The sequence below is a fragment of the Macaca nemestrina genome (assembly GCF_043159975.1).
Source record: "Macaca nemestrina isolate mMacNem1 chromosome 14 unlocalized genomic scaffold, mMacNem.hap1 SUPER_14_unloc_1, whole genome shotgun sequence".
Lineage (NCBI taxonomy): Eukaryota > Metazoa > Chordata > Mammalia > Primates > Cercopithecidae > Macaca > Macaca nemestrina.
Genome location: NW_027257577.1, coordinates 310,502 through 329,741, shown reverse-complemented (window position 1 = coordinate 329,741; position 19,240 = coordinate 310,502). Strand labels below are relative to the sequence as shown.

Genomic DNA, 19,240 nt, shown 5'->3' with positions numbered 1-19,240 from the left:
CGCAGCATATTTTTTTTTTCCTCTTTTGCAATGAATATTTGATGCTCAGCGGGATGAGCCCCAGGATGAGACACACATCCAAGAAAAATCCATGCCTCTCCATCTGTTCCCCAGGATTGCCCTTTGGCGAGACTCTCCTTTGCGATTGCTTCGTATTCCCCGGTTCATAGAACAAACCTCTTCTTAGTCTCTTTTGTTGTCTCTTATCTGTTCAACAAACACCCACTGCGCAGGACCATCCTTCGGTAAGCCCTCGAGTGGGGCCGTTTGGCAGCCCTACTTCGTGGGGTGAGCACTGAAGGAACCGGGGCCCCATAAGCCCGTGCTTTTGTGGGGGCTGCCCCCTCTCCCGTCGCAGGGTAACCGGCACCAGGCTGTTAAGCTGTGGATGGACAACCGCACATCCCATCGGGTGTGCGTATTTCAGTACGTGGAGTTGGCCAGTGAAGTCAGCCGAGGTCAGCACAGCGTACAGCAGCGCGCGTGTCCGTGGGGAGGAAGGGTCGTCCCACCTCCCCTAGAGGCCAGTCGTGTTGCGCCTCCTCCTGCCCCACTCTGACTTCCGCGCGCCCAGGCGTCTCTGAGGGTCGCGCCCCGATACCCTCCTCCACCCCAAGGCTTCTTCTCCCAAAGGGCCGGGCTGGTGGCTCAGGAGCGCCACAGCCCCCGTGGGCCCGGGAAATCGCAGCTTCGTCATAGCTAAGCCCGCCCCGCTCAGCTGTTCTCGCCACCTGAATGATCCACTCTCCGTGCGTCCTTCCCGACCTCAGGCTGCAGAGAAAACTTGGGGGCGGGGGTCGAGGAAGCCGCGCCCCGGGGCTCCCAGCGCAGCCCCCAGAGGAATCCTGCGGGCAACAACAAGCTGTGCGAGCGGCCGGGCTAGGCGCCGACAACAGCAGGAGCGGCCGGGCCTGCCGCGAGCCTCCGCGTCCAGATAGGGTCTCCGCGCCCCAATTCCATCCCGCCCCGCCATCGGCGCTCCCAGCAAGTGCGGGGTTTCCACACGCCCCGGCGTTCGCGCCCACTCACGGTCTCCCTTGCCCCCCCGGGAGATGCTCCCCGCGTTCTATTCCGCCCCGCCTTGGCGCGCCCAGCAAACGTTGTGACCTCGCCCCCCTGCGGTCTCCCCCTCTCCGGACGCTGCCCCTGCCCCCACCTGTGGCGCTCCGGGCATCTCTAAAGCCCCCAACCAGAGTCCTCCAACCCACCCGCGAGGCTCGCGCACCAGCAACGCGACCCCACCCACAGGGACCCCGCCCACCTGTGGCGGTACCCCCGCACCTGCGACCTCCCCCATCGCTAGCGCGGCCCCTACCTACGACGACCCCCTCGTAGGTGCTCCTGCCTACATACGCCCCCTCCCCGCCAGCCCCTGCCCTTTCCCTGCTCCTGCCCCTAGCCGCGCCCCCGCCCCCGCAGGCCCTCCGGTGCGCTCCGGCCCCGCCGGTCATTGCCCATTGGCGCTGGCGCCAGGCGGGGGCGCGGGCGGGGCAGCAGTTCCGAGTCCGGCGCGCGCGGGCAGGGTCCCCATTGCCTGCCGCGCACCCGGACTAGCGACTACCCTCGGCCTCCTCGCCGTGGACGCAGACGACTCCCGGGCCCCCAAGGGCTCTTTGCGGAAGTTCCTGGAGCACCTCTCCGGGGCCGGCAAGGCCATCGGCGTGCTGACCAGTGGCGGGGATGCTCAAGGTGCGCGCCCCCCTCCAGGCGGCGAGGTCGGGACGGACGGAGAGAGGGAGAACAGGGCGAAGGGGATGGGGGGATAGGGCAGAAGAGGGGGGGAGCGATGGGAGGACCCGGGGAAAGATGGGGAAGCGATGGGAAGAACCGCGGAGAAGAGCGGGGAAGCGATCGGGAGAACTGGGTCGAAGCCGGTGCCCGGGAGCGGCAGGGCAGGGGTACCTGCGGGGCAGCGTGAACCGTCAAGGCAGCCCCGGGGTCCTTGCCGGGTGGGGCGGAGGAGGAAGGGACATGGCGGTAGGAACCTCCATCCGAAAGATAGGGAGCTTTCCATCCCGTCCGGTTTATGTTTTAAATTGAACCTGGCAGAGGGGTCGCCTGGAGCGCCCTCGGGGGTCGTTCTGCCTCTGAGCTGTAGGACTGGGCCGGGCTTCCCCTCCGAAGCGAGGGTACAGCGCGATCACTTCCTAAGTGGCCCCCCGCCCCCCAACTGCGCCCCACGCCACCACCCAGCATGTCGAGGAACAAACGGCCGGGTCCCCGCACGCCTCCTGTAGCCTCGTGCCCCGCGCGGTGTGGGCGGGGTCCTGGCTGCTGCAATGCAGGACGCGGCGGGGGTGCTCTGGGTTCCCGCCTGGCGTCTCCGAGGCGGTCCGGCAGCCCATCGCGTTTCCGCTGGAAGATTTACAAAAAGGGTTTCTTGTGCTCGCATGTGCTGTCGCCTTCCGGATGGTGACAAAACTGAAAACTAAAGTGGGTCACAGGCCCTCCCGGCCAGCCTCCGCGGACCGGAAGGACCAGGAAGCGGGGACTCCGGGACGTCAGCGGCGCCGCGACGCGGGCTCTGGGCTTCCCCTGTCCTGCAATGTGGAAGCGGCTCTCCAGGAGGGGCCCGAGCCTGGGCCCACGACGCGGGCGCGCCGGGAGGACATTTAACATTGAAGAGCGGGAGGTGATGGAGAGTGCGCTCCCCAGGCCCCGGGTGCACGTAGGGGCGCCTGTGCTCGGGATCGGGAGGGTGAGGCCTTCTCCGTCAGGTAGACTTGTTAAATCTATCTGAAAGTCACAGATAACTAAGTATCAAGTCGTCACAGATATTTATGTATCCTGAATGAGATGGCTACGGAAAACATGAAAACATCGTTACTGGTTACGTGCATGATGCATCCAAAACATTGTTACCTGCACAGTGGCAGCACTGATATTTGTGGGCTTTTGAACGTGTGGACTGGAGTGTTAAGAGTCCTTCAGAGTTATGACAGTAGTTTGATTTGAATGTTCTTTTCTTGGCGAATAAATGCTGTACATTGAATTTACCCAGGAAACTAGGAAGGTGAACCCACACGAAGGACACAGACCTGTGGGCTGCTCCAGGCACTATTAGGGCGTTGCGGGGCCTGAGCCATGGGCTTCCCGTTCAGCCTCTTGAGAGCCGTGACGGCGTCGCTGTTCTGCCTCACACTGGGCCGGCTAGTTTCATATTCTTGTTATGGTTCCGAAGCTACAAGCGGTTGGATTCTGCGAGTCGCTCTCTGTCTTCCTCCTCCAGCTGCTTTCAAATGGGTCGTCTCTTTTTTTAGAACTGCTTTTTTTAAGCAGTGATTGATGGGGTGAGTTGTAGTGCTGTCCTGAACTGCAGAGGGGGCGCACTGAGGAACCTGGGTTTTGATGCTGTGCACATCAGCTGAGTCAGCAGCCCAGGGCCCTGTCAGTCCCATTATTAAGCTTATTTCTTGCTCTTCGACGCCTTAAAAAAAAAAAAAGCAAACTCCTGCTTGCCGTCACTGGCTGTTTGGCAAATGGGTGTTTACCCTGGAAAGAGGGACATTTTGTCCTCTGGACCGTCTAAGGCGCCCTTTAGTGACGTGGTCCGTTTCTGACCACTCTATTCTGTGGGCGTCCTTCCTGCTTCCACCTTCCCTTTCCAAACGCCTCCGCCTCCAGGGCTTTAATTTTCGTTCTGTGTGTGTGTCACGCAGAGGTTATGACTATTGCGCCAGTGCCCTTATTATTATTATTTTTTTTCCTGCGGAGGTCCCAGAACTTGCTACATCTCAAAAGAAGCAATTGCATCCATTTGTTCGCGATGATCATAAACAGTGCCCTCTAAGGGAGACTAATTGGTCAACCCGTCTGCTGTGGGTAGAAAGACAGCGGTGGCCGCGGAACGGGGGCTCTGCCTCTTCAGAGCCTGCACAACCATCCTGCTTTCTTTCTTCAATATCCAGTAGGGGGGTTAATTTTAATAAGCCCTTGAAACCAACAAAGCAGGAAAGTGCAAAGACATTGAGTTGCGAGATTTAAAATTACAACCAGCAGCCTCTCATTCTTCCTTCACTGGGGGTTGCCGCTTCGTTTTGGGGCTGCAGGGTATGTTTGGCAGCGACATCGGACCTTTGTGCTGTGCGACTCATGAATTGAGATAGTTCCTTACTAAGTGCTTTGTGCTGTAGGTATGAAAATGGGGATAGAGGGAGCACTGTCCGGGGTGGAGAGGCGTGGAGAGACGCTGTGATACATAGCAGGTCCTTTTCTTCTGGGCTCCTGGTTATAAATCTTTTTTTTTTTTTTTTCTAATAGCCTGACAGATGGTTTTTGTGTCTTTTTTTTTTTTTTTTTTTTTTTTGAGACGGAGTCTGGCTCTGCCGCCCGGGCTGGAGTGCAGTGGCCAGATCTCAGCTCACTGCAAGCTCCGCCTCCTGGGTTTACGCCATTCTCCTGCCTCAGTCTCCCGAGTAGCTGGGACTACAGGCGCCCACCACCTCGCCCGGGTATTTTTTTTGTATTTTTTAGTAGAGACGGGGTTTCACTGTGTTAGCCAGGATGGTCTCGATCTCCTGACCTCGTGATCCGCCCATCTCGGCCTCCCAAAGTGCTGGGATTACAGGCTTGAGCCACCGCGCCCGGCCCTGGTTTTTGTGTCTTAATTAAAAGATTGAAGACTGTGGGCCAGACGCAAACTAATTCCATTGGCATCAGAGAGAAGGATTCTGTGCATATTTATCTATAGGAATAATTGATTTTTTTTTGTCGAATTATCTGGTTAGTCAAATCATACATTACAGAAGTAATATTTAAAATTAAAAAACAAAAAATAAAAAATGTATCTGTAAACCTATCCCCCTTCCATTCCAGTCTTTGTCTCTGTGTAATTTTAGAACCGTGAACCACGATGTACACAGAGTTTATACTCTTTTAATATCTTGCTACTTCATTGTTTTAATGTTTAATCTTTAGGTTGATGTATCACAGGTTGCTTGATCATTTCTTACAGGTGTTTGGTTTAGTGTTTTTTTTTTTTTTTCCCTTTAACTCTAATGTAAATTTGAGTATTTGGCTGGTAGTTTTAGCAGGATTTAAGGCAGAGCCTCAGTTAGGGCCGCGGATCGATTTATGGTCCCTAGTTTGAAGAGGGAGGCGGCAATCTGCCCTTTCTTCTATAATTGATATGTTGAATCACAATGGACATTTACTTGATTTTGAGCACTTGGGACTCCCCTGGGGTTCACTGATATTGCAAGGTCAGGACTGGGGATCTCCTGCTGGAGAGGCCCCCAGCGTGCCCAGCGCAGGGTCCTGAGCGCGTTGCTGCAGGACAGAAGCCCTGGGCTTTGTCCTCCAGCAGCCATCACTCTGGGAAGGACTGGCTACTCCAGGAATGAGGTCTATGCTCTGAAGCCCACAGTCAGCAGACCAGCAAAGGTCAGCACAGACGACCTTCTATGAATCATTCATTTAGCAAGCATTCATGGAATACACACTCCGTGCAGTTGGAACTTAGAGTGGAGGGCCATCAGCTCACTGTTGTCTGAGCAGAGCTTGGTCTCTGGCTCCCTGTTGTAGCCTCCGCTCCTAGGAGGTGCACGGTGAGTGTTGAGGAACCCTCCACAGGCACAGGTGCCGAAAAAGGACCCCTCCCAAGGGCGTCAGCCCTGGGCCCTGAGCTCTGAAGAGGAGGAAGGCATTCCTAGGGCCGACTTCCCTTCTGGATACTGAGCTCTGCACAGAGAGAAACTCTTCCACATTCACTGCGGTGAAGTTCCTGAAACAAATAACACTTTAGAGACTGGGGCCTGCATTCCCCGGAATTTCCATGGCCACAGGTGGTGGCTGCACCGTGCGACTGGAGTCTGCGTTCCCCAGAATTTCTGTGGCTGCAGGTGGTGTCTGCACCATGCAACTGGTGTCTATGTTCCCTGTAATTTCCGTGGCCAAAGGTGGTGACTGTACCATGTGAATGAGGGTCTGTGTTCCCTGGAATTTCCATGGCTATAGATGGTGGCTGTACCATGTGTCTGAGGGTCTGCCTTCCCTGGAATTTTTGTGGCCACCGATGGTAACTGTACCATGTGACTGAGGGTCTGCATTCCCTGGAATTTCTGTGGTCGCAGATGGTGGCTGTACCATGCAACTGGGGCCTGCATTCCCTGGAATTTCCATGGCCACAGGCGGTGGCTGCACCATGCATCAGGTCCTCTCTCAGGAGTTGGTGTCATTCTCTCTGTTACTCCCTCACCTGACACAGAGCGGCAGTTCCTGACCTTATCATTCCCAGGAAACACACAGGCATCTGTTTTGGATCCTTGTTTTATTTCCCCATTACCTTTGTCATCAAAGGGAAATTCACATCCCTATAAAGCCGAAAATGGTGTGGGGCCCCCTGGTGGTCTTTCCAAGGCATTATCAGCAGGTAAACTAGACCATATGGGCCAGTGTACCTGAAATGAAAACAGAAAGGTAAGTCGTGTCACTAAGCTTTGCTGGGAGATTCAGGGTCTTTGTCAGTGACAGAGTCATCCAAAGTAAGTTGTTTGTTCACTGCAGATCGACACGGTTAGCTGTGTCGGGATTAAACTTACCCAGTGTCGACAGAGTGTAGCTTAATCCTCACGGAGGAGTGTCAAGTACATTGAAGCATAGCTGCCGAGCCTGCTATTGTCAGGAGAGGGGCAGGTGCCTCTCTCCCTTAGCCCAGTGCTGAAGGAGGCCGGTCTCACATCAGGCCGTGCGTGTGAGCGAGCTGGATTTTTAGCACGCTGGGACGATAGAGCACAAACATCTATTTTTAACTTGTGGGTGACCTTCTTCTGTGCTGCTTGAGTCTCTGTGGACCTTTCTCTGTTTCCTTCCTGAGGAGTCTGTGCCAGGGTCCCAGACGTTCTCTGCGCTGCACCTCGGCGCCTGCCCACTCAGGAGCCTCCTCCTGGTGACTGTGGGACCGGGCTGGGCCCACACTGTCAGCATCGTCCGGGGTAAGCAAGCCCGTCCCTCCACACCTTAGTGTCCCCAGCTGTTGAACAGGGCTAATCAACTGACCGTCAGGATTAATGGGGATCAGATGCGCTCATCTCATAGCCCTGCTTGGTAAACAGCCACTTCCACTCTGTCCTCCAATGTGCTACTCTAGACTTTTGCTTTACCTCCATTTAGCCAGGTGATTCGAGGTGACAGTGACTATCAAGAGGGACGTACAGAGGAAATCAGTGGAAGAGAGCTCGAGGAGCAGACATGGGTGCAGGGAACACAGTGCGGGGAGCACGGGTGCAGGGAACATATGCATGGGGAGCACAGATAGGTGTGGGGAGCACGGGTGCGGGGGGCATGGGAGCGGGGAGCACGGGGACCCGGAGCACAGGGTATGGAGAGCATGTGTGTACTTGCTCTGCTCTGACAGATGCTGCTGAGCACGTACTCAGTGATCAGATGGGTCAGAGCCTCAGTGCCTCTTTTTTAGAAAAAGTATTTCTTTTTTTAAAGATAGGACTTCCCTCTTCCTGGTGGCCCCTTTTAGTCGATACTCTTTTAAGCCTGCTTTTCCAGAGGAAAGCTAGGAAGGATGGCCTATATAGGTCCCAGTCTGGGCATATCTGGAAGAATGACCTGTTTTAGGTTTGAGTCTAGTGTATCTGGGGACAACTTTGAACCTCCATTCAGAGTCCCAGAGCCACCTGTAGAGGCTCCCCAAATGTCTGCTGGGACTTTCCCCTCTGCTCGGGGATGATGAAGAGCAGAACCTCATCCTGCCACGACCTCTGGGGTCCTCCTTCCTGGAGGGCAGTGCCTTGGTGGTCAGTGTGTGTAGGAGGCTGGGCTGGCACCTTCGGGCTATGCTCTGCAGCGGCGGCTCGTGACATGGGGCATTCTGTGCTCTGCACCGGGACTGTTGACGTGGGGCATCCTCGTGCACTGTGGACCACATGCGGTGCACATGAGCCAGACAGCTCCTGGAATTTGGAGCCTGATTCTACCTCAGGCCATCCACCTGTCTGTGGCACTTCTGGGGGATTGTGAGGACCATATGAGTCTGTGTCCCCACCCTCACTGGCTGGACACCTGTGCCAGGCTGGAGCTTTATGTGTCACCATGCCCTGTTCTGAGTTGTGTGAATATTTATTTTCATTACCTACTCTCATGAGCTTTCCTTTTTTTAAAAAAAAATTCAGAGACAGACTTTGAAGTCCCCTGGCCCCACCCTTTGTGGACCTAATGGTATTGCAGAAATTATGGCTTCAATTATGTGTAATAACTGCGGCTACTTTAAAAGTCATGTAAAGGAACAAGGTGGAGTGGCCATTTCAAGCAGTACATCATGCTGGATTCTTCAGTGAACATTATCAGGCTTTCAACACATTTTCTCTTTTTCTTTACTTTGGAGAATAGAATGGGTGCTCAGAAGCTGTTGGAATTTAGTAACAGAAAATCATCCTTAAGGAGCTATTTAAGCAAGGGGACAGTTGGAGTAAATGTAAGTTATGAACACACACTTATTCCAAACCAGAGAAATAAAAGCATCAACTGTGCTGGGGTTGAAACTTGGTTGCTAGTGTGTCTTTCCTGCCCACAGTGACTGTGACAGTGCTGTGGCCAGGAAATTCTGGAAAGAAGACTTGGTGCCAGTGGTAGTTTTTGTGACGATTCATTTGCTTTCAGCTCAAGTGACTATAGTCTAACTTGCAAATGGCTAGGTCTCCACCAATGGACCACGACATTGACATAGGACAAATGAGAAATGGCCCTTGGGTTTTTAACAATTATTATTTTTAATGGATACATTATGGTACATATCCATGGGATACAGTGTGATATTTCAATACCTGTTTATCATGTGTAATTAGCAAATCAGGATAATTAGCATGTCCTTCTTCTCAAACATTTGTCATTTCTTAATGCTGGGAATATTTAAAATCCTCTCTTCTAGCTGCTTGAAAATATACAATAAATTATAAACTACAGTCACCCTACAAGGCTATAGCACACTAAACCTCATTTTTACTATCTAGATGTAATTTTGTATCCATTAGCCAACCTCTCCCTTTCTGCCTTCCCGCCGCCCTTTCCTGTCTCTAGGTTCCACTGTTCTACCTTCAGAGGGTAGAATATCATTTTCCTCATAGAGATCTTTAACCCTCTTGGTTAGACTTCTTCTGAGGTATTTTTATTTTTATTTTATATTTTTGTAGCTAAATTGGATTGCTTTCTTGATTTCTTTTTCCACTGGCTCATTGTTAGTCTATAGAAATGCTACTGACTTTTATATGTTTATTTTGTATTCTGTAACTTTACTGAATTTGTTTATCGGTTCAAAGAGATTTTTGCTGGAGCCTTTTTTTTTTTTTAAATATATAAGAGCATATTGTCTGCAAACAGACAATTAGAGTTCCTCCTTTCCACTTTGGGTGCCCTTGATTTCTTTCTCTTGCCTAACTGCTCTTGACTAGGACGTTGAGTGCTGTGTTGGATAGGAGTGGCACAAGTGGGCGTCCTTGTCTTGTTACAGGTGTCAGAGAAAAAGCTCTTAGTATTTCCCCATTCACCATTATGTTGGCTGTGGGTTTGTCACATATGACCTTTATTGTGTTGAGGTATGTTTCCTTCAGTGCCTCGTTTGTTGAGACTTTTTATCATGAAGCAGCGTTGATTTTATCAAATGCTTTTTCTGTATCTGTCAAAATGATATGGTTTTTGTCCTTAATTCTGTGGATGTGATGTAGCGTGTTTATTGATCTGTGTTTGTTGAGCAATCCTTGCATCCTGGGATAAATCCCAGTTGATCATGGTGTATAAACTTTTTGATTTACTGTTGGATTCAGTTTGTTAGTATTTTGCTGAAGAGTTTTGCATCTGTGTTCATTAGGGGTATTGACCTATAGTTTTCTCTTTTTATTGTGTCCTTGTCTTATTTTGGTATCAGGGTAATGCTTGGCTTGAAGAATGAACTTGGCAGAATTCCCTCCTCTTCAATATTTTTGGAATAGTTTGAGAAGAATTGAAATAAAAATTTGTAGAATTCAGTTGTGAAGCCACCAAGTTCTGGGGTTTTCTTTGTTGGGAGACATTTTATTATTATATAGTCATACGTGTTACTCATTATTGGTCTGTTTAGGATTTCCGTTTCTTCTTGGTTCCATCTTGGTAGGTTGTACATGTCCAGGAATTTATCCATTTCCTCTAGGTTTTCCAATCTCTTGACATACAGTTGTTAAAAATAGTTTCTAATGATCCCTTGTATTTCTGTAGTATCAAATGTAATTCTCCTTTTTTGTTTCTAATTTTATTTATTTGGGATTTCTTTTTCTTTCTTAGTGTGGCTTGTCTATTTTATTTATCTTTTCAAAAAACCAACACTTTTTTCTTCATCGTTTATATTTGTTAGTTTCCATATTATTTACTTCCTCTTTGATCTTTGTTATTTCTTTTCTGCTACCACTTCTGGATTTGATTTGTTCTTGCTCTTCTAGCTCACTGCAGTTCATTGTTAGGTTGTTTATTTTAAATCTGTTTTTTAAATGTAGGAGTTTATTGTTATAAACTTTCCTCTTAATACTGCTTTTGCTGTATGTCATAGGCTTTGATATGTTGTGTTTCTGTTTTCAATTATTTCAAGAAATTTTTAAATTTCCTTCTTAATTTCTTCATTGACCCATTGGCTATTCAAGGGCATATTGTTTAATTTCTATGTATTTATACAGTTTTGAAAGTTCTCCTTGTTGTTGATTTGTTTTTTGTTTGATCGTTTATTAAACTTTATGTTCTAAGGTACATGTCCACGATGTGCAGGTTTGTTATATATGTATATATGTGCCAAGCTGGTGTGCTGCACCCATTAACTTGTCATTTAAATTAGGTATATCTCGTAATGCTATCCTTCCCCCCTCCCCTCACCCCACAACAGGCCCCGGTGTGTGATGTTCCCCTTCCTGTGTCCAAGTGATCTCACTGTTCATTTCCCACCTATGAGTGAGAACATGCGGTGTTTGAGTTTCTGTCCTCGCGATAGTTTGCTGAGAATGATGGTTTCCAGCTGCATCCGTGTCCCTACAAAGGACATGAACTCATCCTTTTTTATGGCTGCATAGTATGCAGCCATGGTGTAAATGTGCCACATTCTCTTAATCCAGTCTGTCATTGATGGACATTTGGGTTGCTTCCAAGTCTTTGCTATTGTGAATAGTGCCACAATAAACATATGTGTGCATGTGTCTTTATGGAAGCATGATTTATAATCCTTTGGGTATATACCCAGTAATGGGATTGCTAGGTCAAACGGTATTTCCAGTTCTAGATCCTTGAGGAATCGCCACACTGTTTTCCACAATGATTGAACTAGTTTACAGTCCCACCAACAGTGTAAAAGTGTTCCTATTTCTCCACATCCTCTCCAGCACCTCTTGTTTCTTGACTTTCTTTCTTTCTTTTCTTTCTTTCTTTCTTTCTTTCTTTCTTTCTTTCTTTCTTTCTTTCTTTCTTTCTTTCTTTCTTTCTTTCTTTCTTTCTTTCTTTCTTTCTTTCTTTCTTTCTTCCTTCCTTCCTTCCTTCCTTCCTTCCTTCCTTCCTTCCTTCCCTCCCTCCTTCCTTCCTTCCTTTCTTTCTTTCTTTCTTTCTTTCTTTCTTTCTTTCTTTCTTTCTTTCTTTCTTTCTTTCTTTCTTTCTTTCTTTCTTTCTTTCATTATTATTATACTTTAAGTTCTAGGGTACATGTGCATAACGTGCAGGTTTGTTACATATGTATACTTGTGCCATGTTGGTGTGCTGCACCCATCAACTCGTCAGCACCCATCAACTCGTCATTTACATCAGGTATAACTCCCAGTGCAATCCCTCCCCTCTCCCCTCTCCCCATGATAGGCCCCGGTGTTTGATATTCCCCTTCCCAAGACCAAGTGATCTCATTGTTCAGTTCCCACCTATGAGTGAGAACATGCGGTGTTTGGTTTTCTGTTCTTGTGATAGTTTGCTAAGAATGATGGTTTCCAGCTGCATCCATGTCCCTACAAAGGACACAAACTCATCCTTTTTTATGGCTGCATAGTATTCCATGGTGTATATGTGCCACATTTTCTTAATCCAGTCTGTCACTGATGGACATTTGAGTTGATTCCAAGTCTTTGCTATTGTGAATAGTGCCGAAATAAACATACGTGTGCATATGTCTTCATAGCAACATGATTTATAATCCTTTGGGTATATACCCCATAATGGGATGGCTGGGTCATATGGTACATCTAGTTCTAGATCCTTGAGGAATCGCCATACTGTTTTCCATAATGGTTGAACTAGTTTACAGTCTCACTAACAGTGTAAAAGTGTTCCTATTTCTCCACATCCTCTCCAGCACCTGTCGTTTCCTGACTTTTTAATGATTGCCATTCTAACTGGTGTGAGATGGTATCTCATTGTGGTTTTGATTTGCATTTCTCTGATGGCGAGTGATTATGAGCATTTTTTCATGTGTCTATTGGCTGCATAAATGTCTTCTTTTGAGAAGTATCTGTTCCTTGTTGTTGATTTATAGCTTTATTCTGTTACAGTCTGAGAATATCCTAGATGTTATTTCAATTTTAAAAAAATGTATTGAGACTTCTTTTGCAGCCTAGCATGTGGTTGATTCTAGAGAATGTTCCATGTACCAATGAGAAAAATGTGCATTCTGTATCTGTTGGATGAAATGTTCTGTAAATGTCTGTTAGGTCCATTTGGTCTACACTGTACTTTCAACTTGATAATTTGTTGTTATTTTCTATCTAGATGATCTCCAGTGCTGACAGTGGGGTTTTGAGGCCCCTACTATTGTTGTGTTGGTGTCTCTCTCTCTCATTCTCTCTCTCTCTCTATATATATATATATAAAAAAATATGTGTGTGTGTGTGTGTATATATATATATATTTGAGACCGAGTTTTGCTCTTGCTGCCTAGGCTAGAGTGCAGAGGTGCAATCTCAACTCATTGCAACCTCCACCTTCCGAGTTCAAATGATTCTCCTGCCTCAGCCTCCCAAGTAGCTGGGATTACAGGCGTGTGCCACCATCCTGGGCTAATATTTTGTATTAGTAGAGACAGGGTTTCACCATGTTGGCCAGGCTGGTCTTGATCTCCTGACCTCAGGTGATCCACCTGCCTCCACCCCCCAAAGTGCTGGGATTGCAGGCATGAGGCACCGTGCCCAACCTCTCTCTCTAGATCTACTAATATTTGCTTTATGTATCTGGGTGCTTTGTTGTTGGGTGCACATATACCCGTAATTGTTATATCCTCTTGCTATGTTGATCTCTTTATTACATAATTACCTTTTTACAGTTTTTGACTTAACTTGTGATTGGTCTGAAATAAATATAGCTACTCTTGCTCACTTTTGAGTTCCATTAATGTGGAACATGTTTTTCCATCCCTTCACATTTAGTCTATGTGTGTCTTTACGGCTGAAGTGAGTTTTTTGTAGGCAGCAAATAGTTGGTTTTTCTTCTTTAAATCCACTCAGCCCGTCTATATCCTTTAATTGGGAAGCTTGGGGTTATTTTGCTATTGATATCACAGTCCAGACATTAAGATTTCCTCACTTAAGTTATTTGTACACAAATTCATATGAAGAGGAAATAGAGTTTTTCTTTTGTCTTTTAAAGATAGCGATGGATTATTATTTTGATTTCATGCAAGTGAGGGACTCACCATGCCTGTTGGAATTTTAGAATTTCTTTCCTGTTATTAGGAACAGCAATGATCTGTAATGGGTTCCTGGAATCATCCAGTGGTGTTCTGAATATCTTAAAAGTTTGCTTTCATGTCTCATTTTCTATTTCTCCCCTAGTAGCCATGCACCCGGGGCTGGAGATGGCCTTACATTTCCTTGTTTTTTAATGATTTCTTAGGTTTAGTGTTTGACACAGTTCGGATTCTGGATAAAATCAGCCCTTCTGGGAAGTGTGTAAATCAAACAAGGACTTTCTGGTGGTGTTATACAGGTTTCCCAGGCCCCATGAGTACAGGAATAGCTCCCTGGGGAAGGAATATGGGCACATGATGGCAGGGAGCCATTCTTGGATGGTCCCATCGTTCTGCAGGAATTCTCATGCAGGGAGAAGAAGCACACGGCGACTGAGCTGGTAGGGATTCTGCTGATACTTTTGATCGTTATGATTTGCTCCTGAAAGGTGATGTGGGATGAAGCGCAATATTTAGAATGCTGACATTCCTTGAAACAAAGATATGGAAAAAATCTTATAATTGCAGGGTGCTTGGTAGTTTTCAGCCGCTCTCATGTGGATCCTTTTTCGTCCTTCTGAAATGCTTTCTCAGGAGAGAGCATTGTTCTCTTTATATAGATGAGGAGCCTGGGTTTCAAATGGGTAGGAATTCATCACAGGCATTTGAATCTTTGGTTTCCTGGAACATTTTCTATTCAAGTATAGACCACATGGCCTCTAAAGGCTGGCTCACTCTTTTTGTTTGTTTGTTTTGTTTTTTGAGATGGAGTCTCGCTCTGTCGCCCAGGCTGCAGTGCGGTGGCCAGATCTCAGCTCACTGAAAGCTCCGCCTCCCACGTTTATGCCATTCTCCTGCATCAGCCTCCAGAGTAGCTGGGACTACAGGCGCCCGCCACCTCGCCCGGCTAGTTTTTTGTATTTTTTTTTTTAGCAAAGACGGAGTTTCACCGTGTTAGCCAGGATGATCTCGATCTCTTGCCTTCGTAATCCACCCATCTTGGCCTTCCAAAGTGCTGGGATTGTAGGCTTGAGACACCGCGCCCAGTTGGCTCACTCTTAACACCTCGATTGGGGATCCAGCCTCACCTCTGGGATGGGTGGCAGGAACTCCACAGCCATCCTGGGTGCTCTGGGGTGGGGTGGCCGAGCTGTGGCAGCCCCTCCCAGCTGAGTAGCAAGGCCGGGGAAAGCTCATTCCATTCCCCTTGGTTCTAACCAGGTAGAGGCTTACACTGCACATTTCCTTAGCTGGGAACCTTTAGAACTTTACATTTAAAATCTAATCTGTGATCCAGGGGTAGATACATTGGTACTCACTGTACAAATCCTACATTTTTTGTATATTTAAAATTTTTTTCATGTGTGTCATGGACGACAAAAGAAATGCAACCCCTTTGAGTTAGCTTTTCTGTATAGCATCTTCTAGAATCAGGAGGCTTGCCAGGGTTTTGTTTCATCAGAAATCTTAATCTTTCTGCTCAAGAGATGGCATTATGAAACTCTTGGTTGTGTGGTTTCCGGGAAAGAAATATTCTAACTGAGTTCCAGGAGTCACCTCTGTGGCGTTTCTACAGGAAAAGTGACCACTCTTGAAGCTTCACTGTCACTAGCAAGAATGATTGTGATGGTTTCTAAGCGGTCTCCGGCCAATCTTTAGTTCTTTTATGCAGAGTGCTTTTATTCCAAGTGAAGTGCCCTTCGGTTTAATGGTGACCTCCTGTTATTACAGGGATTGCAGCCGCATTTGATGGACGTGAACCTGCTCATCACTGGCTCCCCAGCTTCACCTCTGGGGTGGGTGGCAGGAGCTCCACAGCCATCCTGAGTGCTCTGGGGTGGGAAGTCCCTAGTGGGAGTGGAAGGTGCATGGCCGGGACGTTCCTGTCCCATGTTCCACACTGGTGTGTGCGCGTTTCTGCCTTGTTTCTTCTGTCCGTGCGTCTGTTGCGTTTTCTCCCTTCGTGCGTCTGTGGCCTGTTTTCTCCATGCGTGCCTCAGTGGCGCGTTTCCTCCATCCATGCGTCTGTGGCATTTCTTCTGTCCGTGCGTCAGTGGCGTTTCTTCCGTCCGTGCATCTGTGGCGTTTTCTCCATGTGTGCGTCTGTGGCGCTTTTCCTCCCTCCGTGCATCTGTGGCGCTTTTCTTCGCTCCGTGCCGTCTGTGGTCTGTTTCCTCTGTTCATGCGTCTGTGGTGTTTTCTCCGTCTGTGGATCTGCGGCGTTTCCTCTGTGAGTCTGTGACCTGTTTTCTCCGTCCACTCTGAAGGCTGTCGCTTCTCTCTAGTCACCACTTACTGATCGCTCCCTGTGTGCTGAGCCTCTGTCAGGCGTGTGGCGTGTGTCACCTGTGTGGCAGGGGTTTGTGTGACACACAGGGACACACGCTTGGGGAGCCGCAGTGATGGGGTCATGGCCACGCAGCTCAGCCCTCGGTCTGAGGGGCTTGGTGTCCACCCAGCTCTTCCCAAAGCAGCCTCGGGGCGGATCCCAGCTCTGCTTTCTCTCCTCAAGGCACCTCATGAAGTAAATTAAGCAAATCGAAAGTAGGAAACAGTTGTGAAATGAGACCTGGTTTCAGGCGTGTGTGGTCATTTCTCTTTACATGCTTACTTCATATACCCCAAATGATATACTTTTCCACCTGGTGTAACAATTAATTACCAGCCATTACTGGTACAAAATTCCATGAAGGGTATTTGAGGAGGGCATAGTCTCAAAACCATGCTTTATTTTCACAGCTGTGATTTGCATGATAAAACTGTCAGGACTGTGACTTTGTTATCTTCTTTTTATTTTTAGACCCTTGAAAGGAAGTTATTTAGTGATTACTTATAATTATGAAAATAATCTAATGATTAGAGAACCTCATTAGAACAAGTATTATATTTTCTGTTCCTTATGTAAATGAAATCTTCTTAATCCAGGCCGATGTTGGCAGGAATGGTCACGTTTAAAATGGGTAAGATGTTTATGTGATGTGCAGACCTCCCTCATATCGTCTCTGGAACATTCCAGGACTTCCATCTCGATTCTCACTTGTTGACACCCTACCTTGTTTTGTGATTATTCTTGTTTGCATCAGAATTTTGAATCCACATACCTGAGATGATACTTACGTATGCATGTACACATGCATGCGTGTGCACGTGTGTATGCGTGTGTATGTGCGTGTATGTGTGTCCGCGTGCACGTGTATATGCATGTATGTATGTACATGTGTACGCGTGTATATGTATGTGTGTGCGTATATGCGTGTGTATGCATGCATGTGCGTATGTGTGCATGCATATGTATGTATGCACACATGTGTGCATGTGTGTGCACGTGCACACACGTGTATGTGTGTGCATGTACATGTGTAGGTATGCGTATGCATGTGTGTGCATGTGTGTGCACACAGGTATAGCTTTCCCTTTCATACAGGCTGTGTTGAGTATTGCTGTTAGGCAGTGACAACTTTCCATTTCCTCAGTCAGAAAATGGGTAGGTCATCATTAATAAAGATGAGCATTCAATATCAGGAATCCCTAAAGACAATTGAAATTGTCATATTAAATAAATTCCAAAACAAAGATAGTGTTCTGTACTATGTGTTCACATTGAACTTTCTTATAAAAATTGGTGTGGATGTTTCCCACTTATTGGAAATCACATGACTAGTTTAAGCCAAAACGTGGAATATTAATTCTGTCTTCAGATCACCTTTGCATATTTATGATTGATCTGTTCTGTTGTTCTGGAAGTTCTGAAAGCCACTCTGTCTTACCCTAGCTGGTGCCACGGTTGTGAGAATTCAGGGAAACAAGGTGTCTGCCAGTTTCAGTATTTTAGATCTCAAGCTGCCTCTTTTCTGCATCATAAACCAGTCTTAAAGAAAGACATAGTGTGATTTGTAGTGGATTATATCAGTTTTATTTTCTGTGGCTGAATCGTCACTCTACCTTGTGAATTAATGTTATTTTTCAGATCGTCTTCATAACATAGGGAGGTTCTCCAGTGTTGAGTGCAGGTTCAGTGAAAGCACTAACACTGTTACTACGGACTTCAACAGACTTGTTTTCCGAGGTGATAACCCTGGAGTCAGGCATTCAGTGTCCGTCCATCACTTCACTTGGTTCCGAGTACTTGGTCCCCTCCCGCTCTCCTTCCCTGCACCCTTCCTTCTGTCTTACCTTCTTTTTGACTCATAGGCCCTCGGCAGATGGTGTGTTGGGGGCAGGTGTCTGCTGTGAATCTTCGATAACCTTGGGAGAGAACTTTTTCTTTGGAGCGAGACCCCTCTCAATAAACTTTCAGTAGCCCGAGTATCATCTGTCGTGTGAACTATTTGTGGAAAATGTTCAGCATTTTTCCTTGGGTTTTGGCCGATCTTTCTCCACCTGCCAGTTTCTTCTCAGTTTGCCGTGTCTGTACCCTCAGCAACCCCGTTCCAGCCCTGGTTACGTGTGAAGTAATTGAAGAAGAGCTCTGCAGATGAGAGAGTGCATGTCGCCCCCCGAGTTCCCTTCCTGGCCTCTGAGTGTGGGTTGTGTTTTGTTCTGAGGGACGACTCTGAGGCTCCTGGCCCCTGTTTTGGAGCACCCGACGCCAAAGTGGGTGTAAAATGAAAACTGGGTTTATGCTGTATTATTATAATTCATAGAGCGGATGATTAAAATGCTTGAATCTGAGCAGCAGCTGAAAATGAGGACATGGTACCAGTTTGGATGTTGGACGACCTTCTTGAAAACACTTTCATCATACTTTAGAAACCGTGCGTGTGCTGTTTTCTATTTCATACTTAGAATCTGTACAGTGTGTGTTGTATGAATGTGTTGCATGAGTGTGTTGTGTTGTATGTGAGTTGCATGGGTTGTATGTGTGTTGCATGTGCATATTGTGTTGAGTTGCATTTATTGTATGTTTGAGTGTTGTGTGTTGTATGAGTGTGTTGTACGTGTATTTGTGAGTTGTATGTTTTGTATGTCGTATGTGTGTTGTATGAGTGTGTTCTACGTGTATTTGTGAGTTGTATGTTTTGTATGTTGTATGTGTGTTGTGTGAGTGTTGTGCATTGTACGTGTGTATGTGTATGTTGTATATGAGTTGCATGTATTGTGTGTATGTTGTGTGTTGTATGAGTGTGTTGTACGTGTGTTTGTGAGTTGCATGTGTTGTGTAAGTGTTGTGTGTTGTGCATGCATTGTACATGTATTTGTGTTGAGTTGCATGTATTGTGTATGTTGTATGTGTTGAATGTTGTGTAGTGTGTTGTATGTGCATGTTGTGTTGTGCGTGAGTTACATTTCTTGTATGTGTTGTTTGAGTGTATTGTATGTGTATGTTGTGAGTATGTGAATGTTGCGTTGATTTGCGTGTGTCGTGTATGTTGTACGTGCATGTTGTGTTGAACGTGAGTTGCATGTTTTGTACGTGAGCTGTATGAGTGTGTTGTATGTGTATGTTGTGAGTTGTATGTATTGTGTGTATGTTGTGTGAGTGTTGTGTGTGCATGTTGTGTTGTGAGTTGTGTGTGTTGTGTGTTATATGAGTGTTGTGTGTCGTATGTGTGTTGCATGTGCATGTTGTATCTGAGTTGTGTG

General features: G+C 47.2%; 1 protein-coding gene across 1 annotated transcript in view; it reads left to right on the top strand.

Annotated features, from left to right (window-relative positions):
- Positions 1-1,550: 1,550 nt before the first annotated feature.
- LOC139361168 (disco-interacting protein 2 homolog C-like) overlaps positions 1,551-19,240 on the top strand; it is a 194,068-nt gene continuing 176,378 nt past the window's right edge. The window contains exon 1 of the transcript XR_011618731.1: positions 1,551-1,689. The gene's annotated coding sequence lies outside the window, so the exon portion shown is untranslated. The remainder of the gene's footprint in view (positions 1,690-19,240) is intronic.